Source organism: Lissotriton vulgaris, chromosome 10 (assembly GCF_964263255.1).
Source record: "Lissotriton vulgaris chromosome 10, aLisVul1.2, whole genome shotgun sequence".
Taxonomy (NCBI): domain Eukaryota; kingdom Metazoa; phylum Chordata; class Amphibia; order Caudata; family Salamandridae; genus Lissotriton; species Lissotriton vulgaris.
The window spans coordinates 535,644,047-535,667,832 of NC_141698.1; the positions used below are offsets into that span (position 1 = coordinate 535,644,047).

At 47.5% G+C, this 23,786-nt stretch overlaps 42 non-coding genes across 42 annotated transcripts; all 42 read left to right on the top strand.

Moving 5' to 3' along the window:
• Positions 1-719: 719 nt before the first annotated feature.
• TRNAP-CGG (transfer RNA proline (anticodon CGG)) lies at positions 720-791 on the top strand. Its single transcript has one exon. It is a non-coding gene; the product is annotated as a tRNA-Pro (tRNA).
• Positions 792-1,176: 385 nt separating this feature from the next.
• On the top strand, positions 1,177-1,249 carry TRNAV-UAC (transfer RNA valine (anticodon UAC)). The gene has a single exon. It is a non-coding gene; the product is annotated as a tRNA-Val (tRNA).
• Positions 1,250-1,654: 405 nt separating this feature from the next.
• TRNAP-AGG (transfer RNA proline (anticodon AGG)) lies at positions 1,655-1,726 on the top strand. Its single transcript has one exon. It is a non-coding gene; the product is annotated as a tRNA-Pro (tRNA).
• Positions 1,727-2,107: 381 nt separating this feature from the next.
• Positions 2,108-2,180, top strand: TRNAV-AAC (transfer RNA valine (anticodon AAC)). The gene has a single exon. It is a non-coding gene; the product is annotated as a tRNA-Val (tRNA).
• A 293-nt stretch (positions 2,181-2,473) lies between these two features.
• Positions 2,474-2,585, top strand: TRNAL-CAA (transfer RNA leucine (anticodon CAA)). Its single transcript has 2 exons — positions 2,474-2,511; positions 2,540-2,585. It is a non-coding gene; the product is annotated as a tRNA-Leu (tRNA).
• Positions 2,586-3,517: 932 nt separating this feature from the next.
• TRNAP-CGG (transfer RNA proline (anticodon CGG)) lies at positions 3,518-3,589 on the top strand. The gene has a single exon. It is a non-coding gene; the product is annotated as a tRNA-Pro (tRNA).
• Positions 3,590-3,974: 385 nt separating this feature from the next.
• TRNAV-UAC (transfer RNA valine (anticodon UAC)) lies at positions 3,975-4,047 on the top strand. The gene has a single exon. It is a non-coding gene; the product is annotated as a tRNA-Val (tRNA).
• A 405-nt stretch (positions 4,048-4,452) lies between these two features.
• TRNAP-AGG (transfer RNA proline (anticodon AGG)) lies at positions 4,453-4,524 on the top strand. The gene has a single exon. It is a non-coding gene; the product is annotated as a tRNA-Pro (tRNA).
• A 381-nt stretch (positions 4,525-4,905) lies between these two features.
• Positions 4,906-4,978, top strand: TRNAV-AAC (transfer RNA valine (anticodon AAC)). The gene has a single exon. It is a non-coding gene; the product is annotated as a tRNA-Val (tRNA).
• A 293-nt stretch (positions 4,979-5,271) lies between these two features.
• Positions 5,272-5,383, top strand: TRNAL-CAA (transfer RNA leucine (anticodon CAA)). The gene is made up of 2 exons: positions 5,272-5,309; positions 5,338-5,383. It is a non-coding gene; the product is annotated as a tRNA-Leu (tRNA).
• A 932-nt stretch (positions 5,384-6,315) lies between these two features.
• Positions 6,316-6,387, top strand: TRNAP-CGG (transfer RNA proline (anticodon CGG)). The gene has a single exon. It is a non-coding gene; the product is annotated as a tRNA-Pro (tRNA).
• A 385-nt stretch (positions 6,388-6,772) lies between these two features.
• Positions 6,773-6,845, top strand: TRNAV-UAC (transfer RNA valine (anticodon UAC)). The gene has a single exon. It is a non-coding gene; the product is annotated as a tRNA-Val (tRNA).
• A 405-nt stretch (positions 6,846-7,250) lies between these two features.
• Positions 7,251-7,322, top strand: TRNAP-AGG (transfer RNA proline (anticodon AGG)). Its single transcript has one exon. It is a non-coding gene; the product is annotated as a tRNA-Pro (tRNA).
• A 381-nt stretch (positions 7,323-7,703) lies between these two features.
• On the top strand, positions 7,704-7,776 carry TRNAV-AAC (transfer RNA valine (anticodon AAC)). The gene has a single exon. It is a non-coding gene; the product is annotated as a tRNA-Val (tRNA).
• Positions 7,777-8,069: 293 nt separating this feature from the next.
• On the top strand, positions 8,070-8,181 carry TRNAL-CAA (transfer RNA leucine (anticodon CAA)). The gene is made up of 2 exons: positions 8,070-8,107; positions 8,136-8,181. It is a non-coding gene; the product is annotated as a tRNA-Leu (tRNA).
• A 932-nt stretch (positions 8,182-9,113) lies between these two features.
• TRNAP-CGG (transfer RNA proline (anticodon CGG)) lies at positions 9,114-9,185 on the top strand. Its single transcript has one exon. It is a non-coding gene; the product is annotated as a tRNA-Pro (tRNA).
• Positions 9,186-9,570: 385 nt separating this feature from the next.
• TRNAV-UAC (transfer RNA valine (anticodon UAC)) lies at positions 9,571-9,643 on the top strand. Its single transcript has one exon. It is a non-coding gene; the product is annotated as a tRNA-Val (tRNA).
• A 405-nt stretch (positions 9,644-10,048) lies between these two features.
• Positions 10,049-10,120, top strand: TRNAP-AGG (transfer RNA proline (anticodon AGG)). Its single transcript has one exon. It is a non-coding gene; the product is annotated as a tRNA-Pro (tRNA).
• Positions 10,121-10,505: 385 nt separating this feature from the next.
• Positions 10,506-10,578, top strand: TRNAV-AAC (transfer RNA valine (anticodon AAC)). The gene has a single exon. It is a non-coding gene; the product is annotated as a tRNA-Val (tRNA).
• Positions 10,579-10,871: 293 nt separating this feature from the next.
• TRNAL-CAA (transfer RNA leucine (anticodon CAA)) lies at positions 10,872-10,983 on the top strand. Its single transcript has 2 exons — positions 10,872-10,909; positions 10,938-10,983. It is a non-coding gene; the product is annotated as a tRNA-Leu (tRNA).
• Positions 10,984-11,915: 932 nt separating this feature from the next.
• Positions 11,916-11,987, top strand: TRNAP-CGG (transfer RNA proline (anticodon CGG)). Its single transcript has one exon. It is a non-coding gene; the product is annotated as a tRNA-Pro (tRNA).
• A 385-nt stretch (positions 11,988-12,372) lies between these two features.
• On the top strand, positions 12,373-12,445 carry TRNAV-UAC (transfer RNA valine (anticodon UAC)). The gene has a single exon. It is a non-coding gene; the product is annotated as a tRNA-Val (tRNA).
• Positions 12,446-12,850: 405 nt separating this feature from the next.
• Positions 12,851-12,922, top strand: TRNAP-AGG (transfer RNA proline (anticodon AGG)). Its single transcript has one exon. It is a non-coding gene; the product is annotated as a tRNA-Pro (tRNA).
• Positions 12,923-13,303: 381 nt separating this feature from the next.
• TRNAV-AAC (transfer RNA valine (anticodon AAC)) lies at positions 13,304-13,376 on the top strand. Its single transcript has one exon. It is a non-coding gene; the product is annotated as a tRNA-Val (tRNA).
• Positions 13,377-13,669: 293 nt separating this feature from the next.
• On the top strand, positions 13,670-13,781 carry TRNAL-CAA (transfer RNA leucine (anticodon CAA)). Its single transcript has 2 exons — positions 13,670-13,707; positions 13,736-13,781. It is a non-coding gene; the product is annotated as a tRNA-Leu (tRNA).
• Positions 13,782-14,713: 932 nt separating this feature from the next.
• On the top strand, positions 14,714-14,785 carry TRNAP-CGG (transfer RNA proline (anticodon CGG)). The gene has a single exon. It is a non-coding gene; the product is annotated as a tRNA-Pro (tRNA).
• A 385-nt stretch (positions 14,786-15,170) lies between these two features.
• TRNAV-UAC (transfer RNA valine (anticodon UAC)) lies at positions 15,171-15,243 on the top strand. Its single transcript has one exon. It is a non-coding gene; the product is annotated as a tRNA-Val (tRNA).
• A 405-nt stretch (positions 15,244-15,648) lies between these two features.
• Positions 15,649-15,720, top strand: TRNAP-AGG (transfer RNA proline (anticodon AGG)). The gene has a single exon. It is a non-coding gene; the product is annotated as a tRNA-Pro (tRNA).
• Positions 15,721-16,101: 381 nt separating this feature from the next.
• TRNAV-AAC (transfer RNA valine (anticodon AAC)) lies at positions 16,102-16,174 on the top strand. Its single transcript has one exon. It is a non-coding gene; the product is annotated as a tRNA-Val (tRNA).
• A 293-nt stretch (positions 16,175-16,467) lies between these two features.
• Positions 16,468-16,579, top strand: TRNAL-CAA (transfer RNA leucine (anticodon CAA)). The gene is made up of 2 exons: positions 16,468-16,505; positions 16,534-16,579. It is a non-coding gene; the product is annotated as a tRNA-Leu (tRNA).
• A 932-nt stretch (positions 16,580-17,511) lies between these two features.
• On the top strand, positions 17,512-17,583 carry TRNAP-CGG (transfer RNA proline (anticodon CGG)). The gene has a single exon. It is a non-coding gene; the product is annotated as a tRNA-Pro (tRNA).
• A 385-nt stretch (positions 17,584-17,968) lies between these two features.
• TRNAV-UAC (transfer RNA valine (anticodon UAC)) lies at positions 17,969-18,041 on the top strand. The gene has a single exon. It is a non-coding gene; the product is annotated as a tRNA-Val (tRNA).
• A 405-nt stretch (positions 18,042-18,446) lies between these two features.
• On the top strand, positions 18,447-18,518 carry TRNAP-AGG (transfer RNA proline (anticodon AGG)). The gene has a single exon. It is a non-coding gene; the product is annotated as a tRNA-Pro (tRNA).
• A 381-nt stretch (positions 18,519-18,899) lies between these two features.
• On the top strand, positions 18,900-18,972 carry TRNAV-AAC (transfer RNA valine (anticodon AAC)). The gene has a single exon. It is a non-coding gene; the product is annotated as a tRNA-Val (tRNA).
• A 293-nt stretch (positions 18,973-19,265) lies between these two features.
• On the top strand, positions 19,266-19,377 carry TRNAL-CAA (transfer RNA leucine (anticodon CAA)). Its single transcript has 2 exons — positions 19,266-19,303; positions 19,332-19,377. It is a non-coding gene; the product is annotated as a tRNA-Leu (tRNA).
• A 932-nt stretch (positions 19,378-20,309) lies between these two features.
• Positions 20,310-20,381, top strand: TRNAP-CGG (transfer RNA proline (anticodon CGG)). The gene has a single exon. It is a non-coding gene; the product is annotated as a tRNA-Pro (tRNA).
• Positions 20,382-20,766: 385 nt separating this feature from the next.
• Positions 20,767-20,839, top strand: TRNAV-UAC (transfer RNA valine (anticodon UAC)). The gene has a single exon. It is a non-coding gene; the product is annotated as a tRNA-Val (tRNA).
• Positions 20,840-21,244: 405 nt separating this feature from the next.
• TRNAP-AGG (transfer RNA proline (anticodon AGG)) lies at positions 21,245-21,316 on the top strand. Its single transcript has one exon. It is a non-coding gene; the product is annotated as a tRNA-Pro (tRNA).
• Positions 21,317-21,697: 381 nt separating this feature from the next.
• On the top strand, positions 21,698-21,770 carry TRNAV-AAC (transfer RNA valine (anticodon AAC)). Its single transcript has one exon. It is a non-coding gene; the product is annotated as a tRNA-Val (tRNA).
• A 293-nt stretch (positions 21,771-22,063) lies between these two features.
• Positions 22,064-22,175, top strand: TRNAL-CAA (transfer RNA leucine (anticodon CAA)). The gene is made up of 2 exons: positions 22,064-22,101; positions 22,130-22,175. It is a non-coding gene; the product is annotated as a tRNA-Leu (tRNA).
• Positions 22,176-23,107: 932 nt separating this feature from the next.
• Positions 23,108-23,179, top strand: TRNAP-CGG (transfer RNA proline (anticodon CGG)). Its single transcript has one exon. It is a non-coding gene; the product is annotated as a tRNA-Pro (tRNA).
• A 385-nt stretch (positions 23,180-23,564) lies between these two features.
• On the top strand, positions 23,565-23,637 carry TRNAV-UAC (transfer RNA valine (anticodon UAC)). Its single transcript has one exon. It is a non-coding gene; the product is annotated as a tRNA-Val (tRNA).
• The last annotated feature ends 149 nt before the right edge of the window (positions 23,638-23,786 follow it).

Consider the following 23,786-nt stretch of genomic DNA (forward strand, 5'->3'; position numbering starts at 1 on the left):
GCAGTTGATCCCATCATTTGTTGTGAGGCTCTCCTGCCACCTTTTGGGCAGAGAAGGCACTGTCCCTGCAACAACACAGGCAGACATGTTCAACAGGGCTTCCTGGTTATGTGGGAGGAGCAGATTGCCAATGGTCCCCCCTTGAAAATTCTAATTTACATAAGGAAGACAGAGAGGTAGCTGGTAGTAGGCACTACACACGGACATTGCACTCCCTCTTGTGATTTGCAGCCAATTCTAGATTGAGGCAGGAGGAAAGGAGGAGACTCGCCCAACAATGGCCATACTGGGAAGTCAGCCACTCTGGGTCTCCCAGGTGAATGTTTCAGGCCTGTGAGCCACTCATATAAATCTCGCCTGATCGAGCCTGATCGAGCGCTGAGCGAGCGCGTTTGAATCCAAATATCAAACACCTCTTTCTCAGGCGCAAGAAATGGTGGGCCCTTCATTGCTTCTGGTGTGGAAGTCTATGGAGCAAGGGTCCAGGACTTGCAGAGGAGTACAAGTGCCAGAAAGTGCTTGCTGTTCTCATCTGTGCCTTTTTACTGCTCACTGGCCGATAGGAGATTGGCTGCCCCCTTCCTTGCTGGAGTGAAAAAACAACAACTTGAGAGAAAACATGACTTTGTGTGGCTCACTTATAGGGAGACGAGCCAAATAGCCCTGCTGTTTTCTGAAAGACGCTTCAGTAATTGTTCAAAATGTCTCCTGGCCACTCAGGCTCGTTGGTCTAGGGGTATGATTCTCGCTTCGGGTGCGAGAGGTCCCGGGTTCAAATCCCGGACGAGCCCATCCTGTGGAAGTTTTCAGGCTGCTTGTCATATAGGAGCCTTTCTTCTTTTCAATGCTATAAGACGCTGTGTATGTCGAGAAGGTTCCTTACCCTGCACGCTATTTTCCACTTTTGACATGATAAAGGAGTGCAGGACTTCCTTGCAACTGCTTTTCTGGGCTGGACCAGCAGTGTAGGAACATTACATGCAAAGAGTTTTTCTAGTGTCATTTCAGGATATGGTTTCAAAATCGCCTCTTGGGGAAAAAAGTGGTCCTCATTCCTGTCTTCCAAAGAAAGAGAGACCGGGTAAGGAGAGCCCAACTTTGAGCTTCAAGGACGTTGGCCCTTAGTCTGTGCGTTCCAACCCAATACACGCCAACAAGATTCCTGAGGTAGTGTCTGTTTCTGTAGTGTAGTGGTTATCACGTTCGCCTTACACGCGAAAGGTCCCTGGTTCGAGACCGGGCAGAAATGCAGCTTGCTGTTTTTCACAGTGTTTGCATTTACTGGCTCACTTTATAGAAAAGCTGAGATAATAGAGGCTGTCTATTCCTCACCAGCCTGACGTAGTGTGCTCCAGAGATCTCAGTGACAGCTCGAAAAGAGAAGTGACGATAGCTTGCGCCATTCGCTTGCTCGCACTTTGCTCTGTAGGGTGGGCCTACTTCATGAAAGCAAGGCATGAGAGAAGAAATGCTTCTCTTGTCCTCACCACGAGCAGACACTTAAAGCAAACAAACTGTCTGAAGGACAGAGGCTTTTTAATTTCTTGTTTGATGACGGTCATGGAAAAGACAGCAATCATATTGCAGAACAGAGCAGCATGTACTGGCTAGCTGCCACTAACCCCTGGAGCCGTGTCAGAGGTGACTCTTGCGTGGCTCGTTGGTCTAGGGGTATGATTCTCGCTTAGGGTGCGAGAGGTCCCGGGTTCAAATCCCGGACGAGCCCTTTTTAGAGGTAAACATACAAACCCTACTAAAAAAGCACTATGACTATTTCTCGTTATACTGGGTGCATTGTTGCACAACATATTTCTAACCTCAGAAGAAAAATGGATCACCATGCTTTATCTGCCTACCTGCTTAGTCTCAGTGTGTCCCAGGTGATGCTTTCCCAAGCTGTACTCGCTGGCATTTAGGCATCAGATATTTGCCTGTCGATGCCTGCACAAGTGAGTTTTGAATACGTCTAATTGCAAGCATGTTGGATGATATCTCTGAGGTTTTCACACTTGTTCTGCACATTCTGAGCCGCTGCTGATACAGCAGAATAGAAGTAGGGTGAAGACTTGAGAGAAACTTTCCTCTAACAGTAGAAAGCACCAAGGTAGTTTCTGTAGTGTAGTGGTCATCACGTTCGCCTAACACGCGAAAGGTCCCCGGTTCGAGACGGGGCAGAAACACTGTGCATTGGATGCTTTTTTTGTGCACACTCTAAAACCTTATTATCTCAATGCAAGTTTAAGAAGAGGTGGTCTTTGAACACGGTGAGCCGCGAGAATTTTTTTTTACCTTTGCAGACGAAACAAAGTTATCTCCATCGATCATCTGGGGGTTGTTCTTGGGCCTATTTTTATTTTGTGTGAGCTATGTTGTATTGTTGGGGCCTTTACACCTGTGACATTTCTGTGAACGTTGTAAGTGGAAACGTTGGCAGGTGCAGACAGAAAAGTCAGAACTAAGCACACCCTGAGCCGTCAGGATGGCCGAGTGGTCTAAGGCGCCAGACTCAAGAGAGCTTGATCTTCAGTGATGCTGAGCCTTCTGGTCTCCTCATGGAGGCGTGGGTTCAAATCCCACTTCTGACAGGTCCCTTTTACACCCTTAAGTCTTCCTAATTTTTGCAGTGCATTCCCCACACACACCACAATATTTGCGGGAACCTGTAGTAAATAAAGAGAAATCCACCAGGCTGGGCCCTCAATCACAATTCCATGTATTTCTGAAAGTGACACCGCAGGCACACCTTCCATTACATTTGCAATCCATCACAGTAACTGCCTTGCTGGGTTTCGAAATAAGCAGTTGATCCCATCATTTGTTGTGAGGCTCTCCTGCCACCTTTTGGGCAGAGAAGGCACTGTCCCTGCAACAACACAGGCAGACATGTTCAACAGGGCTTCCTGGTTATGTGGGAGGAGCAGATTGCCAATGGTCCCCCCTTGAAAATTCTAATTTACATAAGGAAGACAGAGAGGTAGCTGGTAGTAGGCACTACACACGGACATTGCACTCCCTCTTGTGATTTGCAGCCAATTCTAGATTGAGGCAGGAGGAAAGGAGGAGACTCGCCCAACAATGGCCATACTGGGAAGTCAGCCACTCTGGGTCTCCCAGGTGAATGTTTCAGGCCTGTGAGCCACTCATATAAATCTCGCCTGATCGAGCCTGATCGAGCGCTGAGCGAGCGCGTTTGAATCCAAATATCAAACACCTCTTTCTCAGGCGCAAGAAATGGTGGGCCCTTCATTGCTTCTGGTGTGGAAGTCTATGGAGCAAGGGTCCAGGACTTGCAGAGGAGTACAAGTGCCAGAAAGTGCTTGCTGTTCTCATCTGTGCCTTTTTACTGCTCACTGGCCGATAGGAGATTGGCTGCCCCCTTCCTTGCTGGAGTGAAAAAACAACAACTTGAGAGAAAACATGACTTTGTGTGGCTCACTTATAGGGAGACGAGCCAAATAGCCCTGCTGTTTTCTGAAAGACGCTTCAGTAATTGTTCAAAATGTCTCCTGGCCACTCAGGCTCGTTGGTCTAGGGGTATGATTCTCGCTTCGGGTGCGAGAGGTCCCGGGTTCAAATCCCGGACGAGCCCATCCTGTGGAAGTTTTCAGGCTGCTTGTCATATAGGAGCCTTTCTTCTTTTCAATGCTATAAGACGCTGTGTATGTCGAGAAGGTTCCTTACCCTGCACGCTATTTTCCACTTTTGACATGATAAAGGAGTGCAGGACTTCCTTGCAACTGCTTTTCTGGGCTGGACCAGCAGTGTAGGAACATTACATGCAAAGAGTTTTTCTAGTGTCATTTCAGGATATGGTTTCAAAATCGCCTCTTGGGGAAAAAAGTGGTCCTCATTCCTGTCTTCCAAAGAAAGAGAGACCGGGTAAGGAGAGCCCAACTTTGAGCTTCAAGGACGTTGGCCCTTAGTCTGTGCGTTCCAACCCAATACACGCCAACAAGATTCCTGAGGTAGTGTCTGTTTCTGTAGTGTAGTGGTTATCACGTTCGCCTTACACGCGAAAGGTCCCTGGTTCGAGACCGGGCAGAAATGCAGCTTGCTGTTTTTCACAGTGTTTGCATTTACTGGCTCACTTTATAGAAAAGCTGAGATAATAGAGGCTGTCTATTCCTCACCAGCCTGACGTAGTGTGCTCCAGAGATCTCAGTGACAGCTCGAAAAGAGAAGTGACGATAGCTTGCGCCATTCGCTTGCTCGCACTTTGCTCTGTAGGGTGGGCCTACTTCATGAAAGCAAGGCATGAGAGAAGAAATGCTTCTCTTGTCCTCACCACGAGCAGACACTTAAAGCAAACAAACTGTCTGAAGGACAGAGGCTTTTTAATTTCTTGTTTGATGACGGTCATGGAAAAGACAGCAATCATATTGCAGAACAGAGCAGCATGTACTGGCTAGCTGCCACTAACCCCTGGAGCCGTGTCAGAGGTGACTCTTGCGTGGCTCGTTGGTCTAGGGGTATGATTCTCGCTTAGGGTGCGAGAGGTCCCGGGTTCAAATCCCGGACGAGCCCTTTTTAGAGGTAAACATACAAACCCTACTAAAAAAGCACTATGACTATTTCTCGTTATACTGGGTGCATTGTTGCACAACATATTTCTAACCTCAGAAGAAAAATGGATCACCATGCTTTATCTGCCTACCTGCTTAGTCTCAGTGTGTCCCAGGTGATGCTTTCCCAAGCTGTACTCGCTGGCATTTAGGCATCAGATATTTGCCTGTCGATGCCTGCACAAGTGAGTTTTGAATACGTCTAATTGCAAGCATGTTGGATGATATCTCTGAGGTTTTCACACTTGTTCTGCACATTCTGAGCCGCTGCTGATACAGCAGAATAGAAGTAGGGTGAAGACTTGAGAGAAACTTTCCTCTAACAGTAGAAAGCACCAAGGTAGTTTCTGTAGTGTAGTGGTCATCACGTTCGCCTAACACGCGAAAGGTCCCCGGTTCGAGACGGGGCAGAAACACTGTGCATTGGATGCTTTTTTTGTGCACACTCTAAAACCTTATTATCTCAATGCAAGTTTAAGAAGAGGTGGTCTTTGAACACGGTGAGCCGCGAGAATTTTTTTTTACCTTTGCAGACGAAACAAAGTTATCTCCATCGATCATCTGGGGGTTGTTCTTGGGCCTATTTTTATTTTGTGTGAGCTATGTTGTATTGTTGGGGCCTTTACACCTGTGACATTTCTGTGAACGTTGTAAGTGGAAACGTTGGCAGGTGCAGACAGAAAAGTCAGAACTAAGCACACCCTGAGCCGTCAGGATGGCCGAGTGGTCTAAGGCGCCAGACTCAAGAGAGCTTGATCTTCAGTGATGCTGAGCCTTCTGGTCTCCTCATGGAGGCGTGGGTTCAAATCCCACTTCTGACAGGTCCCTTTTACACCCTTAAGTCTTCCTAATTTTTGCAGTGCATTCCCCACACACACCACAATATTTGCGGGAACCTGTAGTAAATAAAGAGAAATCCACCAGGCTGGGCCCTCAATCACAATTCCATGTATTTCTGAAAGTGACACCGCAGGCACACCTTCCATTACATTTGCAATCCATCACAGTAACTGCCTTGCTGGGTTTCGAAATAAGCAGTTGATCCCATCATTTGTTGTGAGGCTCTCCTGCCACCTTTTGGGCAGAGAAGGCACTGTCCCTGCAACAACACAGGCAGACATGTTCAACAGGGCTTCCTGGTTATGTGGGAGGAGCAGATTGCCAATGGTCCCCCCTTGAAAATTCTAATTTACATAAGGAAGACAGAGAGGTAGCTGGTAGTAGGCACTACACACGGACATTGCACTCCCTCTTGTGATTTGCAGCCAATTCTAGATTGAGGCAGGAGGAAAGGAGGAGACTCGCCCAACAATGGCCATACTGGGAAGTCAGCCACTCTGGGTCTCCCAGGTGAATGTTTCAGGCCTGTGAGCCACTCATATAAATCTCGCCTGATCGAGCCTGATCGAGCGCTGAGCGAGCGCGTTTGAATCCAAATATCAAACACCTCTTTCTCAGGCGCAAGAAATGGTGGGCCCTTCATTGCTTCTGGTGTGGAAGTCTATGGAGCAAGGGTCCAGGACTTGCAGAGGAGTACAAGTGCCAGAAAGTGCTTGCTGTTCTCATCTGTGCCTTTTTACTGCTCACTGGCCGATAGGAGATTGGCTGCCCCCTTCCTTGCTGGAGTGAAAAAACAACAACTTGAGAGAAAACATGACTTTGTGTGGCTCACTTATAGGGAGACGAGCCAAATAGCCCTGCTGTTTTCTGAAAGACGCTTCAGTAATTGTTCAAAATGTCTCCTGGCCACTCAGGCTCGTTGGTCTAGGGGTATGATTCTCGCTTCGGGTGCGAGAGGTCCCGGGTTCAAATCCCGGACGAGCCCATCCTGTGGAAGTTTTCAGGCTGCTTGTTATATAGGAGCCTTTCTTCTTTTCAATGCTATAAGACGCTGTGTATGTCGAGAAGGTTCCTTACCCTGCACGCTATTTTCCACTTTTGACATGATAAAGGAGTGCAGGACTTCCTTGCAACTGCTTTTCTGGGCTGGACCAGCAGTGTAGGAACATTACATGCAAAGAGTTTTTCTAGTGTCATTTCAGGATATGGTTTCAAAATCGCCTCTTGGGGAAAAAAGTGGTCCTCATTCCTGTCTTCCAAAGAAAGAGAGACCGGGTAAGGAGAGCCCAACTTTGAGCTTCAAGGACGTTGGCCCTTAGTCTGTGCGTTCCAACCCAATACACGCCAACAAGATTCCTGAGGTAGTGTCTGTTTCTGTAGTGTAGTGGTTATCACGTTCGCCTTACACGCGAAAGGTCCCTGGTTCGAGACCGGGCAGAAATGCAGCTTGCTGTTTTTCACAGTGTTTGCATTTACTGGCTCACTTTATAGAAAAGCTGAGATAATAGAGGCTGTCTATTCCTCACCAGCCTGACGTAGTGTGCTCCAGAGATCTCAGTGACAGCTCGAAAAGGGAAGTGACGATAGCTTGCGCCATTCGCTTGCTCGCACTTTGCTCTGTAGGGTGGGCCTACTTCATGAAAGCAAGGCATGAGAGAAGAAATGCTTCTCTTGTCCTCACCACGAGCAGACACTTAAAGCAAACAAACTGTCTGAAGGACAGAGGCTTTTTAATTTCTTGTTTGATGACGGTCATGGAAAAGACAGCAATCATATTGCAGAACAGAGCAGCATGTACTGGCTAGCTGCCACTAACCCCTGGAGCCGTGTCAGAGGTGACTCTTGCGTGGCTCGTTGGTCTAGGGGTATGATTCTCGCTTAGGGTGCGAGAGGTCCCGGGTTCAAATCCCGGACGAGCCCTTTTTAGAGGTAAACATACAAACCCTACTAAAAAAGCACTATGACTATTTCTCGTTATACTGGGTGCATTGTTGCACAACATATTTCTAACCTCAGAAGAAAAATGGATCACCATGCTTTATCTGCCTACCTGCTTAGTCTCAGTGTGTCCCAGGTCATGCTTTCCCAAGCTGTACTCGCTGGCATTTAGGCATCAGATATTTGCCTGTCGATGCCTGCACAAGTGAGTTTTGAATACGTCTAATTGCAAGCATGTTGGATGATATCTCTGAGGTTTTCACACTTGTTCTGCACATTCTGAGCCGCTGCTGATACAGCAGAATAGAAGTAGGGTGAAGACTTGAGAGAAACTTTCCTCTAACAGTAGAAAGCACCAAGGTAGTTTCTGTAGTGTAGTGGTCATCACGTTCGCCTAACACGCGAAAGGTCCCCGGTTCGAGACGGGGCAGAAACACTGTGCATTGGATGCTTTTTTTGTGCACACTCTAAAACCTTATTATCTCAATGCAAGTTTAAGAAGAGGTGGTCTTTGAACACGGTGAGCCGCGAGAATTTTTTTTTACCTTTGCAGACGAAACAAAGTTATCTCCATCGATCATCTGGGGGTTGTTCTTGGGCCTATTTTTATTTTGTGTGAGCTATGTTGTATTGTTGGGGCCTTTACACCTGTGACATTTCTGTGAACGTTGTAAGTGGAAACGTTGGCAGGTGCAGACAGAAAAGTCAGAACTAAGCACACCCTGAGCCGTCAGGATGGCCGAGTGGTCTAAGGCGCCAGACTCAAGAGAGCTTGATCTTCAGTGATGCTGAGCCTTCTGGTCTCCTCATGGAGGCGTGGGTTCAAATCCCACTTCCTACAGGTCCCTTTTACACCCTTAAGTCTTCCTAATTTTTGCAGTGCATTCCCCACACACACCACAATATTTGCGGGAACCTGTAGTAAATAAAGAGAAATCCACCAGGCTGGGCCCTCAATCACAATTCCATGTATTTCTGAAAGTGACACCGCAGGCACACCTTCCATTACATTGGCAATCCATCACAGTAACTGCCTTGCTGGGTTTCGAAATAAGCAGTTGATCCCATCATTTGTTGTGAGGCTCTCCTGCCACCTTTTTGGCAGAGAAGGCACTGTCCCTGCAACAACACAGGCAGACATGTTCAACAGGGCTTCCTGGTTATGTGGGAGGAGCAGATTGCCAATGGTCCCCCCTTGAAAATTCTAATTTACATAAGGAAGACAGAGAGGTAGCTGGTAGTAGGCACTACACACGGACATTGCACTCCCTCTTGTGATTTGCAGCCAATTCTAGATTGAGGCAGGAGGAAAGGAGGAGACTCGCCCAACAATGGCCATACTGGGAAGTCAGCCACTCTGGGTCTCCCAGGTGAATGTTTCAGGCCTGTGAGCCACTCATATAAATCTCGCCTGATCGAGCCTGATCGAGCGCTGAGCGGGCGCGTTTGAATCCAAATATCAAACACCTCTTTCTCAGGCGCAAGAAATGGTGGGCCCTTCATTGCTTCTGGTGTGGAAGTCTATGGAGCAAGGGTCCAGGACTTGCAGAGGAGTACAAGTGCCAGAAAGTGCTTGCTGTTCTCATCTGTGCCTTTTTACTGCTCACTGGCCGATAGGAGATTGGCTGCCCCCTTCCTTGCTGGAGTGAAAAAACAACAACTTGAGAGAAAACATGACTTTGTGTGGCTCACTTATAGGGAGACGAGCCAAATAGCCCTGCTGTTTTCTGAAAGACGCTTCAGTAATTGTTCAAAATGTCTCCTGGCCACTCAGGCTCGTTGGTCTAGGGGTATGATTCTCGCTTCGGGTGCGAGAGGTCCCGGGTTCAAATCCCGGACGAGCCCATCCTGTGGAAGTTTTCAGGCTGCTTGTCATATAGGAGCCTTTCTTCTTTTCAATGCTATAAGACGCTGTGTATGTCGAGAAGGTTCCTTACCCTGCACGCTATTTTCCACTTTTGACATGATAAAGGAGTGCAGGACTTCCTTGCAACTGCTTTTCTGGGCTGGACCAGCAGTGTAGGAACATTACATGCAAAGAGTTTTTCTAGTGTCATTTCAGGATATGGTTTCAAAATCGCCTCTTGGGGAAAAAAGTGGTCCTCATTCCTGTCTTCCAAAGAAAGAGAGACCGGGTAAGGAGAGCCCAACTTTGAGCTTCAAGGACGTTGGCCCTTAGTCTGTGCGTTCCAACCCAATACACGCCAACAAGATTCCTGAGGTAGTGTCTGTTTCTGTAGTGTAGTGGTTATCACGTTCGCCTTACACGCGAAAGGTCCCTGGTTCGAGACCGGGCAGAAATGCAGCTTGCTGTTTTTCACAGTGTTTGCATTTACTGGCTCACTTTATAGAAAAGCTGAGATAATAGAGGCTGTCTATTCCTCACCAGCCTGACGTAGTGTGCTCCAGAGATCTCAGTGACAGCTCGAAAAGAGAAGTGACGATAGCTTGCGCCATTCGCTTGCTCGCACTTTGCTCTGTAGGGTGGGCCTACTTCATGAAAGCAAGGCATGAGAGAAGAAATGCTTCTCTTGTCCTCACCACGAGCAGACACTTAAAGCAAACAAACTGTCTGAAGGACAGAGGCTTTTTAATTTCTTGTTTGATGACGGTCATGGAAAAGACAGCAATCATATTGCAGAACAGAGCAGCATGTACTGGCTAGCTGCCACTAACCCCTGGAGCCGTGTCAGAGGTGACTCTTGCGTGGCTCGTTGGTCTAGGGGTATGATTCTCGCTTAGGGTGCGAGAGGTCCCGGGTTCAAATCCCGGACGAGCCCTTTTTAGAGGTAAACATACAAACCCTACTAAAAAAGCACTATGCCTGACTATTTCTCGTTATACTGGGTGCATTGTTGCACAACATATTTCTAACCTCAGAAGAAAAATGGATCACCATGCTTTATCTGCCTACCTGCTTAGTCTCAGTGTGTCCCAGGTGATGCTTTCCCAAGCTGTACTCGCTGGCATTTAGGCATCAGATATTTGCCTGTCGATGCCTGCACAAGTGAGTTTTGAATACGTCTAATTGCAAGCATGTTGGATGATATCTCTGAGGTTTTCACACTTGTTCTGCACATTCTGAGCCGCTGCTGATACAGCAGAATAGAAGTAGGGTGAAGACTTGAGAGAAACTTTCCTCTAACAGTAGAAAGCACCAAGGTAGTTTCTGTAGTGTAGTGGTCATCACGTTCGCCTAACACGCGAAAGGTCCCCGGTTCGAGACGGGGCAGAAACACTGTGCATTGGATGCTTTTTTTGTGCACACTCTAAAACCTTATTATCTCAATGCAAGTTTAAGAAGAGGTGGTCTTTGAACACGGTGAGCCGCGAGAATTTTTTTTTACCTTTGCAGACGAAACAAAGTTATCTCCATCGATCATCTGGGGGTTGTTCTTGGGCCTATTTTTATTTTGTGTGAGCTATGTTGTATTGTTGGGGCCTTTACACCTGTGACATTTCTGTGAACGTTGTAAGTGGAAACGTTGGCAGGTGCAGACAGAAAAGTCAGAACTAAGCACACCCTGAGCCGTCAGGATGGCCGAGTGGTCTAAGGCGCCAGACTCAAGAGAGCTTGATCTTCAGTGATGCTGAGCCTTCTGGTCTCCTCATGGAGGCGTGGGTTCAAATCCCACTTCTGACAGGTCCCATTTACACCCTTAAGTCTTCCTAATTTTTGCAGTGCATTCCCCACACACACCACAATATTTGCGGGAACCTGTAGTAAATAAAGAGAAATCCACCAGGCTGGGCCCTCAATCACAATTCCATGTATTTCTGAAAGTGACACCGCAGGCACACCTTCCATTACATTTGCAATCCATCACAGTAACTGCCTTGCTGGGTTTCGAAATAAGCAGTTGATCCCATCATTTGTTGTGAGGCTCTCCTGCCACCTTTTGGGCAGAGAAGGCACTGTCCCTGCAACAACACAGGCAGACATGTTCAACAGGGCTTCCTGGTTATGTGGGAGGAGCAGATTGCCAATGGTCCCCCCTTGAAAATTCTAATTTACATAAGGAAGACAGAGAGGTAGCTGGTAGTAGGCACTACACACGGACATTGCACTCCCTCTTGTGATTTGCAGCCAATTCTAGATTGAGGCAGGAGGAAAGGAGGAGACTCGCCCAACAATGGCCATACTGGGAAGTCAGCCACTCTGGGTCTCCCAGGTGAATGTTTCAGGCCTGTGAGCCACTCATATAAATCTCGCCTGATCGAGCCTGATCGATCGCTGAGCGAGCGCGTTTGAATCCAAATATCAAACACCTCTTTCTCAGGCGCAAGAAATGGTGGGCCCTTCATTGCTTCTGGTGTGGAAGTCTATGGAGCAAGGGTCCAGGACTTGCAGAGGAGTACAAGTGCCAGAAAGTGCTTGCTGTTCTCATCTGTGCCTTTTTACTGCTCACTGGCCGATAGGAGATTGGCTGCCCCCTTCCTTGCTGGAGTGAAAAAACAACAACTTGAGAGAAAACATGACTTTGTGTGGCTCACTTATAGGGAGACGAGCCAAATAGCCCTGCTGTTTTCTGAAAGACGCTTCAGTAATTGTTCAAAATGTCTCCTGGCCACTCAGGCTCGTTGGTCTAGGGGTATGATTCTCGCTTCGGGTGCGAGAGGTCCCGGGTTCAAATCCCGGACGAGCCCATCCTGTGGAAGTTTTCAGGCTGCTTGTCATATAGGAGCCTTTCTTCTTTTCAATGCTATAAGACGCTGTGTATGTCGAGAAGGTTCCTTACCCTGCACGCTATTTTCCACTTTTGACATGATAAAGGAGTGCAGGACTTCCTTGCAACTGCTTTTCTGGGCTGGACCAGCAGTGTAGGAACATTACATGCAAAGAGTTTTTCTAGTGTCATTTCAGGATATGGTTTCAAAATCGCCTCTTGGGGAAAAAAGTGGTCCTCATTCCTGTCTTCCAAAGAAAGAGAGACCGGGTAAGGAGAGCCCAACTTTGAGCTTCAAGGACGTTGGCCCTTAGTCTGTGCGTTCCAACCCAATACACGCCAACAAGATTCCTGAGGTAGTGTCTGTTTCTGTAGTGTAGTGGTTATCACGTTCGCCTTACACGCGAAAGGTCCCTGGTTCGAGACCGGGCAGAAATGCAGCTTGCTGTTTTTCACAGTGTTTGCATTTACTGGCTCACTTTATAGAAAAGCTGAGATAATAGAGGCTGTCTATTCCTCACCAGCCTGACGTAGTGTGCTCCAGAGATCTCAGTGACAGCTCGAAAAGAGAAGTGACGATAGCTTGCGCCATTCGCTTGCTCGCACTTTGCTCTGTAGGGTGGGCCTACTTCATGAAAGCAAGGCATGAGAGAAGAAATGCTTCTCTTGTCCTCACCACGAGCAGACACTTAAAGCAAACAAACTGTCTGAAGGACAGAGGCTTTTTAATTTCTTGTTTGATGACGGTCATGGAAAAGACAGCAATCATATTGCAGAACAGAGCAGCATGTACTGGCTAGCTGCCACTAACCCCTGGAGCCGTGTCAGAGGTGACTCTTGCGTGGCTCGTTGGTCTAGGGGTATGATTCTCGCTTAGGGTGCGAGAGGTCCCGGGTTCAAATCCCGGACGAGCCCTTTTTAGAGGTAAACATACAAACCCTACTAAAAAAGCACTATGACTATTTCTCGTTATACTGGGTGCATTGTTGCACAACATATTTCTAACCTCAGAAGAAAAATGGATCACCATGCTTTATCTGCCTACCTGCTTAGTCTCAGTGTGTCCCAGGTGATGCTTTCCCAAGCTGTACTCGCTGGCATTTAGGCATCAGATATTTGCCTGTCGATGCCTGCACAAGTGAGTTTTGAATACGTCTAATTGCAAGCATGTTGGATGATATCTCTGAGGTTTTCACACTTGTTCTGCACATTCTGAGCCGCTGCTGATACAGCAGAATAGAAGTAGGGTGAAGACTTGAGAGAAACTTTCCTCTAACAGTAGAAAGCACCAAGGTAGTTTCTGTAGTGTAGTGGTCATCACGTTCGCCTAACACGCGAAAGGTCCCCGGTTCGAGACGGGGCAGAAACACTGTGCATTGGATGCTTTTTTTGTGCACACTCTAAAACCTTATTATCTCAATGCAAGTTTAAGAAGAGGTGGTCTTTGAACACGGTGAGCCGCGAGAATTTTTTTTTACCTTTGCAGACGAAACAAAGTTATCTCCATCGATCATCTGGGGGTTGTTCTTGGGCCTATTTTTATTTTGTGTGAGCTATGTTGTATTGTTGGGGCCTTTACACCTGTGACATTTCTGTGAACGTTGTAAGTGGAAACGTTGGCAGGTGCAGACAGAAAAGTCAGAACTAAGCACACCCTGAGCCGTCAGGATGGCCGAGTGGTCTAAGGCGCCAGACTCAAGAGAGCTTGATCTTCAGTGATGCTGAGCCTTCTGGTCTCCTCATGGAGGCGTGGGTTCAAATCCCACTTCTGACAGGTCCCTTTTACACCCTTAAGTCTTCCTAATTTTTGCAGTGCATTCCCCACACACACCACAATATTTGCGGGAACCTGTAGTAAATAAAGAGAAATCCACCAGGCTGGGCCCTCAATCACAATTCCATGTATTTCTGAAAGTGACACCGCAGGCACACCTTCCATTACATTTGCAATCCATCACAGTAACTGCCTTGCTGGGTTTCGAAATAAGCAGTTGATCCCATCATTTGTTGTGAGGCTCTCCTGCCACCTTTTGGGCAGAGAAGGCACTGTCCCTGCAACAACACAGGCAGACATGTTCAACAGGGCTTCCTGGTTATGTGGGAGGAGCAGATTGCCAATGGTCCCCCCTTGAAAATTCTAATTTACATAAGGAAGACAGAGAGGTAGCTGGTAGTAGGCACTACACACGGACATTGCACTCCCTCTTGTGATTTGCAGCCAATTCTAGATTGAGGCAGGAGGAAAGGAGGAGACTCGCCCAACAATGGCCATACTGGGAAGTCAGCCACTCTGGGTCTCCCAGGTGAATGTTTCAGGCCTGTGAGCCACTCATATAAATCTCGCCTGATCGAGCCTGATCGAGCGCTGAGCGAGCGCGTTTGAATCCAAATATCAAACACCTCTTTCTCAGGCGCAAGAAATGGTGGGCCCTTCATTGCTTCTGGTGTGGAAGTCTATGGAGCAAGGGTCCAGGACTTGCAGAGGAGTACAAGTGCCAGAAAGTGCTTGCTGTTCTCATCTGTGCCTTTTTACTGCTCACTGGCCGATAGGAGATTGGCTGCCCCCTTCCTTGCTGGAGTGAAAAAACAACAACTTGAGAGAAAACATGACTTTGTGTGGCTCACTTATAGGGAGACGAGCCAAATAGCCCTGCTGTTTTCTGAAAGACGCTTCAGTAATTGTTCAAAATGTCTCCTGGCCACTCAGGCTCGTTGGTCTAGGGGTATGATTCTCGCTTCGGGTGCGAGAGGTCCCGGGTTCAAATCCCGGACGAGCCCATCCTGTGGAAGTTTTCAGGCTGCTTGTTATATAGGAGCCTTTCTTCTTTTCAATGCTATAAGACGCTGTGTATGTCGAGAAGGTTCCTTACCCTGCACGCTATTTTCCACTTTTGACATGATAAAGGAGTGCAGGACTTCCTTGCAACTGCTTTTCTGGGCTGGACCAGCAGTGTAGGAACATTACATGCAAAGAGTTTTTCTAGTGTCATTTCAGGATATGGTTTCAAAATCGCCTCTTGGGGAAAAAAGTGGTCCTCATTCCTGTCTTCCAAAGAAAGAGAGACCGGGTAAGGAGAGCCCAACTTTGAGCTTCAAGGACGTTGGCCCTTAGTCTGTGCGTTCCAACCCAATACACGCCAACAAGATTCCTGAGGTAGTGTCTGTTTCTGTAGTGTAGTGGTTATCACGTTCGCCTTACACGCGAAAGGTCCCTGGTTCGAGACCGGGCAGAAATGCAGCTTGCTGTTTTTCACAGTGTTTGCATTTACTGGCTCACTTTATAGAAAAGCTGAGATAATAGAGGCTGTCTATTCCTCACCAGCCTGACGTAGTGTGCTCCAGAGATCTCAGTGACAGCTCGAAAAGAGAAGTGACGATAGCTTGCGCCATTCGCTTGCTCGCACTTTGCTCTGTAGGGTGGGCCTACTTCATGAAAGCAAGGCATGAGAGAAGAAATGCTTCTCTTGTCCTCACCACGAGCAGACACTTAAAGCAAACAAACTGTCTGAAGGACAGAGGCTTTTTAATTTCTTGTTTGATGACGGTCATGGAAAAGACAGCAATCATATTGCAGAACAGAGCAGCATGTACTGGCTAGCTGCCACTAACCCCTGGAGCCGTGTCAGAGGTGACTCTTGCGTGGCTCGTTGGTCTAGGGGTATGATTCTCGCTTAGGGTGCGAGAGGTCCCGGGTTCAAATCCCGGACGAGCCCTTTTTAGAGGTAAACATACAAACCCTACTAAAAAAGCACTATGACTATTTCTCGTTATACTGGGTGCATTGTTGCACAACATATTTCTAACCTCAGAAGAAAAATGGATCACCATGCTTTATCTGCCTACCTGCTTAGTCTCAGTGTGTCCCAGGTCATGCTTTCCCAAGCTGTACTCGCTGGCATTTAGGCATCAGATATTTGCCTGTCGATGCCTGCACAAGTGAGTTTTGAATACGTCTAATTGCAAGCATGTTGGATGATATCTCTGAGGTTTTCACACTTGTTCTGCACATTCTGAGCCGCTGCTGATACAGCAGAATAGAAGTAGGGTGAAGACTTGAGAGAAACTTTCCTCTAACAGTAGAAAGCACCAAGGTAGTTTCTGTAGTGTAGTGGTCATCACGTTCGCCTAACACGCGAAAGGTCCCCGGTTCGAGACGGGGCAGAAACACTGTGCATTGGATGCTTTTTTTGTGCACACTCTAAAACCTTATTATCTCAATGCAAGTTTAAGAAGAGGTGGTCTTTGAACACGGTGAGCCGCGAGAATTTTTTTTTACCTTTGCAGACGAAACAAAGTTATCTCCATCGATCATCTGGGGGTTGTTCTTGGGCCTATTTTTATTTTGTGTGAGCTATGTTGTATTGTTGGGGCCTTTACACCTGTGACATTTCTGTGAACGTTGTAAGTGGAAACGTTGGCAGGTGCAGACAGAAAAGTCAGAACTAAGCACACCCTGAGCCGTCAGGATGGCCGAGTGGTCTAAGGCGCCAGACTCAAGAGAGCTTGATCTTCAGTGATGCTGAGCCTTCTGGTCTCCTCATGGAGGCGTGGGTTCAAATCCCACTTCCTACAGGTCCCTTTTACACCCTTAAGTCTTCCTAATTTTTGCAGTGCATTCCCCACACACACCACAATATTTGCGGGAACCTGTAGTAAATAAAGAGAAATCCACCAGGCTGGGCCCTCAATCACAATTCCATGTATTTCTGAAAGTGACACCGCAGGCACACCTTCCATTACATTGGCAATCCATCACAGTAACTGCCTTGCTGGGTTTCGAAATAAGCAGTTGATCCCATCATTTGTTGTGAGGCTCTCCTGCCACCTTTTTGGCAGAGAAGGCACTGTCCCTGCAACAACACAGGCAGACATGTTCAACAGGGCTTCCTGGTTATGTGGGAGGAGCAGATTGCCAATGGTCCCCCCTTGAAAATTCTAATTTACATAAGGAAGACAGAGAGGTAGCTGGTAGTAGGCACTACACACGGACATTGCACTCCCTCTTGTGATTTGCAGCCAATTCTAGATTGAGGCAGGAGGAAAGGAGGAGACTCGCCCAACAATGGCCATACTGGGAAGTCAGCCACTCTGGGTCTCCCAGGTGAATGTTTCAGGCCTGTGAGCCACTCATATAAATCTCGCCTGATCGAGCCTGATCGAGCGCTGAGCGGGCGCGTTTGAATCCAAATATCAAACACCTCTTTCTCAGGCGCAAGAAATGGTGGGCCCTTCATTGCTTCTGGTGTGGAAGTCTATGGAGCAAGGGTCCAGGACTTGCAGAGGAGTACAAGTGCCAGAAAGTGCTTGCTGTTCTCATCTGTGCCTTTTTACTGCTCACTGGCCGATAGGAGATTGGCTGCCCCCTTCCTTGCTGGAGTGAAAAAACAACAACTTGAGAGAAAACATGACTTTGTGTGGCTCACTTATAGGGAGACGAGCCAAATAGCCCTGCTGTTTTCTGAAAGACGCTTCAGTAATTGTTCAAAATGTCTCCTGGCCACTCAGGCTCGTTGGTCTAGGGGTATGATTCTCGCTTCGGGTGCGAGAGGTCCCGGGTTCAAATCCCGGACGAGCCCATCCTGTGGAAGTTTTCAGGCTGCTTGTCATATAGGAGCCTTTCTTCTTTTCAATGCTATAAGACGCTGTGTATGTCGAGAAGGTTCCTTACCCTGCACGCTATTTTCCACTTTTGACATGATAAAGGAGTGCAGGACTTCCTTGCAACTGCTTTTCTGGGCTGGACCAGCAGTGTAGGAACATTACATGCAAAGAGTTTTTCTAGTGTCATTTCAGGATATGGTTTCAAAATCGCCTCTTGGGGAAAAAAGTGGTCCTCATTCCTGTCTTCCAAAGAAAGAGAGACCGGGTAAGGAGAGCCCAACTTTGAGCTTCAAGGACGTTGGCCCTTAGTCTGTGCGTTCCAACCCAATACACGCCAACAAGATTCCTGAGGTAGTGTCTGTTTCTGTAGTGTAGTGGTTATCACGTTCGCCTTACACGCGAAAGGTCCCTGGTTCGAGACCGGGCAGAAATGCAGCTTGCTGTTTTTCACAGTGTTTGCATTTACTGGCTCACTTTATAGAAAAGCTGAGATAATAGAGGCTGTCTATTCCTCACCAGCCTGACGTAGTGTGCTCCAGAGATCTCAGTGACAGCTCGAAAAGAGAAGTGACGATAGCTTGCGCCATTCGCTTGCTCGCACTTTGCTCTGTAGGGTGGGCCTACTTCATGAAAGCAAGGCATGAGAGAAGAAATGCTTCTCTTGTCCTCACCACGAGCAGACACTTAAAGCAAACAAACTGTCTGAAGGACAGAGGCTTTTTAATTTCTTGTTTGATGACGGTCATGGAAAAGACAGCAATCATATTGCAGAACAGAGCAGCATGTACTGGCTAGCTGCCACTAACCCCTGGAGCCGTGTCAGAGGTGACTCTTGCGTGGCTCGTTGGTCTAGGGGTATGATTCTCGCTTAGGGTGCGAGAGGTCCCGGGTTCAAATCCCGGACGAGCCCTTTTTAGAGGTAAACATACAAACCCTACTAAAAAAGCACTATGACTATTTCTCGTTATACTGGGTGCATTGTTGCACAACATATTTCTAACCTCAGAAGAAAAATGGATCACCATGCTTTATCTGCCTACCTGCTTAGTCTCAGTGTGTCCCAGGTGATGCTTTCCCAAGCTGTACTCGCTGGCATTTAGGCATCAGATATTTGCCTGTCGATGCCTGCACAAGTGAGTTTTGAATACGTCTAATTGCAAGCATGTTGGATGATATCTCTGAGGTTTTCACACTTGTTCTGCACATTCTGAGCCGCTGCTGATACAGCAGAATAGAAGTAGGGTGAAGACTTGAGAGAAACTTTCCTCTAACAGTAGAAAGCACCAAGGTAGTTTCTGTAGTGTAGTGGTCATCACGTTCGCCTAACACGCGAAAGGTCCCCGGTTCGAGACGGGGCAGAAACACTGTGCATTGGATGCTTTTTTTGTGCACACTCTAAAACCTTATTATCTCAATGCAAGTTTAAGAAGAGGTGGTCTTTGAACACGGTGAGCCGCGAGAATTTTTTTTTACCTTTGCAGACGAAACAAAGTTATCTCCATCGATCATCTGGGGGTTGTTCTTGGGCCTATTTTTATTTTGTGTGAGCTATGTTGTATTGTTGGGGCCTTTACACCTGTGACATTTCTGTGAACGTTGTAAGTGGAAACGTTGGCAGGTGCAGACAGAAAAGTCAGAACTAAGCACACCCTGAGCCGTCAGGATGGCCGAGTGGTCTAAGGCGCCAGACTCAAGAGAGCTTGATCTTCAGTGATGCTGAGCCTTCTGGTCTCCTCATGGAGGCGTGGGTTCAAATCCCACTTCTGACAGGTCCCTTTTACACCCTTAAGTCTTCCTAATTTTTGCAGTGCATTCCCCACACACACCACAATATTTGCGGGAACCTGTAGTAAATAAAGAGAAATCCACCAGGCTGGGCCCTCAATCACAATTCCATGTATTTCTGAAAGTGACACCGCAGGCACACCTTCCATTACATTTGCAATCCATCACAGTAACTGCCTTGCTGGGTTTCGAAATAAGCAGTTGATCCCATCATTTGTTGTGAGGCTCTCCTGCCACCTTTTGGGCAGAGAAGGCACTGTCCCTGCAACAACACAGGCAGACATGTTCAACAGGGCTTCCTGGTTATGTGGGAGGAGCAGATTGCCAATGGTCCCCCCTTGAAAATTCTAATTTACATAAGGAAGACAGAGAGGTAGCTGGTAGTAGGCACTACACACGGACATTGCACTCCCTCTTGTGATTTGCAGCCAATTCTAGATTGAGGCAGGAGGAAAGGAGGAGACTCGCCCAACAATGGCCATACTGGGAAGTCAGCCACTCTGGGTCTCCCAGGTGAATGTTTCAGGCCTGTGAGCCACTCATATAAATCTCGCCTGATCGAGCCTGATCGAGCGCTGAGCGAGCGCGTTTGAATCCAAATATCAAACACCTCTTTCTCAGGCGCAAGAAATGGTGGGCCCTTCATTGCTTCTGGTGTGGAAGTCTATGGAGCAAGGGTCCAGGACTTGCAGAGGAGTACAAGTGCCAGAAAGTGCTTGCTGTTCTCATCTGTGCCTTTTTACTGCTCACTGGCCGATAGGAGATTGGCTGCCCCCTTCCTTGCTGGAGTGAAAAAACAACAACTTGAGAGAAAACATGACTTTGTGTGGCTCACTTATAGGGAGACGAGCCAAATAGCCCTGCTGTTTTCTGAAAGACGCTTCAGTAATTGTTCAAAATGTCTCCTGGCCACTCAGGCTCGTTGGTCTAGGGGTATGATTCTCGCTTCGGGTGCGAGAGGTCCCGGGTTCAAATCCCGGACGAGCCCATCCTGTGGAAGTTTTCAGGCTGCTTGTTATATAGGAGCCTTTCTTCTTTTCAATGCTATAAGACGCTGTGTATGTCGAGAAGGTTCCTTACCCTGCACGCTATTTTCCACTTTTGACATGATAAAGGAGTGCAGGACTTCCTTGCAACTGCTTTTCTGGGCTGGACCAGCAGTGTAGGAACATTACATGCAAAGAGTTTTTCTAGTGTCATTTCAGGATATGGTTTCAAAATCGCCTCTTGGGGAAAAAAGTGGTCCTCATTCCTGTCTTCCAAAGAAAGAGAGACCGGGTAAGGAGAGCCCAACTTTGAGCTTCAAGGACGTTGGCCCTTAGTCTGTGCGTTCCAACCCAATACACGCCAACAAGATTCCTGAGGTAGTGTCTGTTTCTGTAGTGTAGTGGTTATCACGTTCGCCTTACACGCGAAAGGTCCCTGGTTCGAGACCGGGCAGAAATGCAGCTTGCTGTTTTTCACAGTGTTTGCATTTACTGGCTCACTTTATAGAAAAGCTGAGATAATAGAGGCTGTCTATTCCTCACCAGCCTGACGTAGTGTGCTCCAGAGATCTCAGTGACAGCTCGAAAAGAGAAGTGACGATAGCTTGCGCCATTCGCTTGCTCGCACTTTGCTCTGTAGGGTGGGCCTACTTCATGAAAGCAAGGCATGAGAGAAGAAATGCTTCTCTTGTCCTCACCACGAGCAGACACTTAAAGCAAACAAACTGTCTGAAGGACAGAGGCTTTTTAATTTCTTGTTTGATGACGGTCATGGAAAAGACAGCAATCATATTGCAGAACAGAGCAGCATGTACTGGCTAGCTGCCACTAACCCCTGGAGCCGTGTCAGAGGTGACTCTTGCGTGGCTCGTTGGTCTAGGGGTATGATTCTCGCTTAGGGTGCGAGAGGTCCCGGGTTCAAATCCCGGACGAGCCCTTTTTAGAGGTAAACATACAAACCCTACTAAAAAAGCACTATGACTATTTCTCGTTATACTGGGTGCATTGTTGCACAACATATTTCTAACCTCAGAAGAAAAATGGATCACCATGCTTTATCTGCCTACCTGCTTAGTCTCAGTGTGTCCCAGGTCATGCTTTCCCAAGCTGTACTCGCTGGCATTTAGGCATCAGATATTTGCCTGTCGATGCCTGCACAAGTGAGTTTTGAATACGTCTAATTGCAAGCATGTTGGATGATATCTCTGAGGTTTTCACACTTGTTCTGCACATTCTGAGCCGCTGCTGATACAGCAGAATAGAAGTAGGGTGAAGACTTGAGAGAAACTTTCCTCTAACAGTAGAAAGCACCAAGGTAGTTTCTGTAGTGTAGTGGTCATCACGTTCGCCTAACACGCGAAAGGTCCCCGGTTCGAGACGGGGCAGAAACACTGTGCATTGGATGCTTTTTTTGTGCACACTCTAAAACCTTATTATCTCAATGCAAGTTTAAGAAGAGGTGGTCTTTGAACACGGTGAGCCGCGAGAATTTTTTTTTACCTTTGCAGACGAAACAAAGTTATCTCCATCGATCATCTGGGGGTTGTTCTTGGGCCTATTTTTATTTTGTGTGAGCTATGTTGTATTGTTGGGGCCTTTACACCTGTGACATTTCTGTGAACGTTGTAAGTGGAAACGTTGGCAGGTGCAGACAGAAAAGTCAGAACTAAGCACACCCTGAGCCGTCAGGATGGCCGAGTGGTCTAAGGCGCCAGACTCAAGAGAGCTTGATCTTCAGTGATGCTGAGCCTTCTGGTCTCCTCATGGAGGCGTGGGTTCAAATCCCACTTCCTACAGGTCCCTTTTACACCCTTAAGTCTTCCTAATTTTTGCAGTGCATTCCCCACACACACCACAATATTTGCGGGAACCTGTAGTAAATAAAGAGAAATCCACCAGGCTGGGCCCTCAATCACAATTCCATGTATTTCTGAAAGTGACACCGCAGGCACACCTTCCATTACATTGGCAATCCATCACAGTAACTGCCTTGCTGGGTTTCGAAATAAGCAGTTGATCCCATCATTTGTTGTGAGGCTCTCCTGCCACCTTTTTGGCAGAGAAGGCACTGTCCCTGCAACAACACAGGCAGACATGTTCAACAGGGCTTCCTGGTTATGTGGGAGGAGCAGATTGCCAATGGTCCCCCCTTGAAAATTCTAATTTACATAAGGAAGACAGAGAGGTAGCTGGTAGTAGGCACTACACACGGACATTGCACTCCCTCTTGTGATTTGCAGCCAATTCTAGATTGAGGCAGGAGGAAAGGAGGAGACTCGCCCAACAATGGCCATACTGGGAAGTCAGCCACTCTGGGTCTCCCAGGTGAATGTTTCAGGCCTGTGAGCCACTCATATAAATCTCGCCTGATCGAGCCTGATCGAGCGCTGAGCGGGCGCGTTTGAATCCAAATATCAAACACCTCTTTCTCAGGCGCAAGAAATGGTGGGCCCTTCATTGCTTCTGGTGTGGAAGTCTATGGAGCAAGGGTCCAGGACTTGCAGAGGAGTACAAGTGCCAGAAAGTGCTTGCTGTTCTCATCTGTGCCTTTTTACTGCTCACTGGCCGATAGGAGATTGGCTGCCCCCTTCCTTGCTGGAGTGAAAAAACAACAACTTGAGAGAAAACATGACTTTGTGTGGCTCACTTATAGGGAGACGAGCCAAATAGCCCTGCTGTTTTCTGAAAGACGCTTCAGTAATTGTTCAAAATGTCTCCTGGCCACTCAGGCTCGTTGGTCTAGGGGTATGATTCTCGCTTCGGGTGCGAGAGGTCCCGGGTTCAAATCCCGGACGAGCCCATCCTGTGGAAGTTTTCAGGCTGCTTGTCATATAGGAGCCTTTCTTCTTTTCAATGCTATAAGACGCTGTGTATGTCGAGAAGGTTCCTTACCCTGCACGCTATTTTCCACTTTTGACATGATAAAGGAGTGCAGGACTTCCTTGCAACTGCTTTTCTGGGCTGGACCAGCAGTGTAGGAACATTACATGCAAAGAGTTTTTCTAGTGTCATTTCAGGATATGGTTTCAAAATCGCCTCTTGGGGAAAAAAGTGGTCCTCATTCCTGTCTTCCAAAGAAAGAGAGACCGGGTAAGGAGAGCCCAACTTTGAGCTTCAAGGACGTTGGCCCTTAGTCTGTGCGTTCCAACCCAATACACGCCAACAAGATTCCTGAGGTAGTGTCTGTTTCTGTAGTGTAGTGGTTATCACGTTCGCCTTACACGCGAAAGGTCCCTGGTTCGAGACCGGGCAGAAATGCAGCTTGCTGTTTTTCACAGTGTTTGCATTTACTGGCTCACTTTATAGAAAAGCTGAGATAATAGAGGCTGTCTATTCCTCACCAGCCTGACGTAGTGTGCTCCAGAGATCTCAGTGACAGCTCGAAAAGAGAAGTGACGATAGCTTGC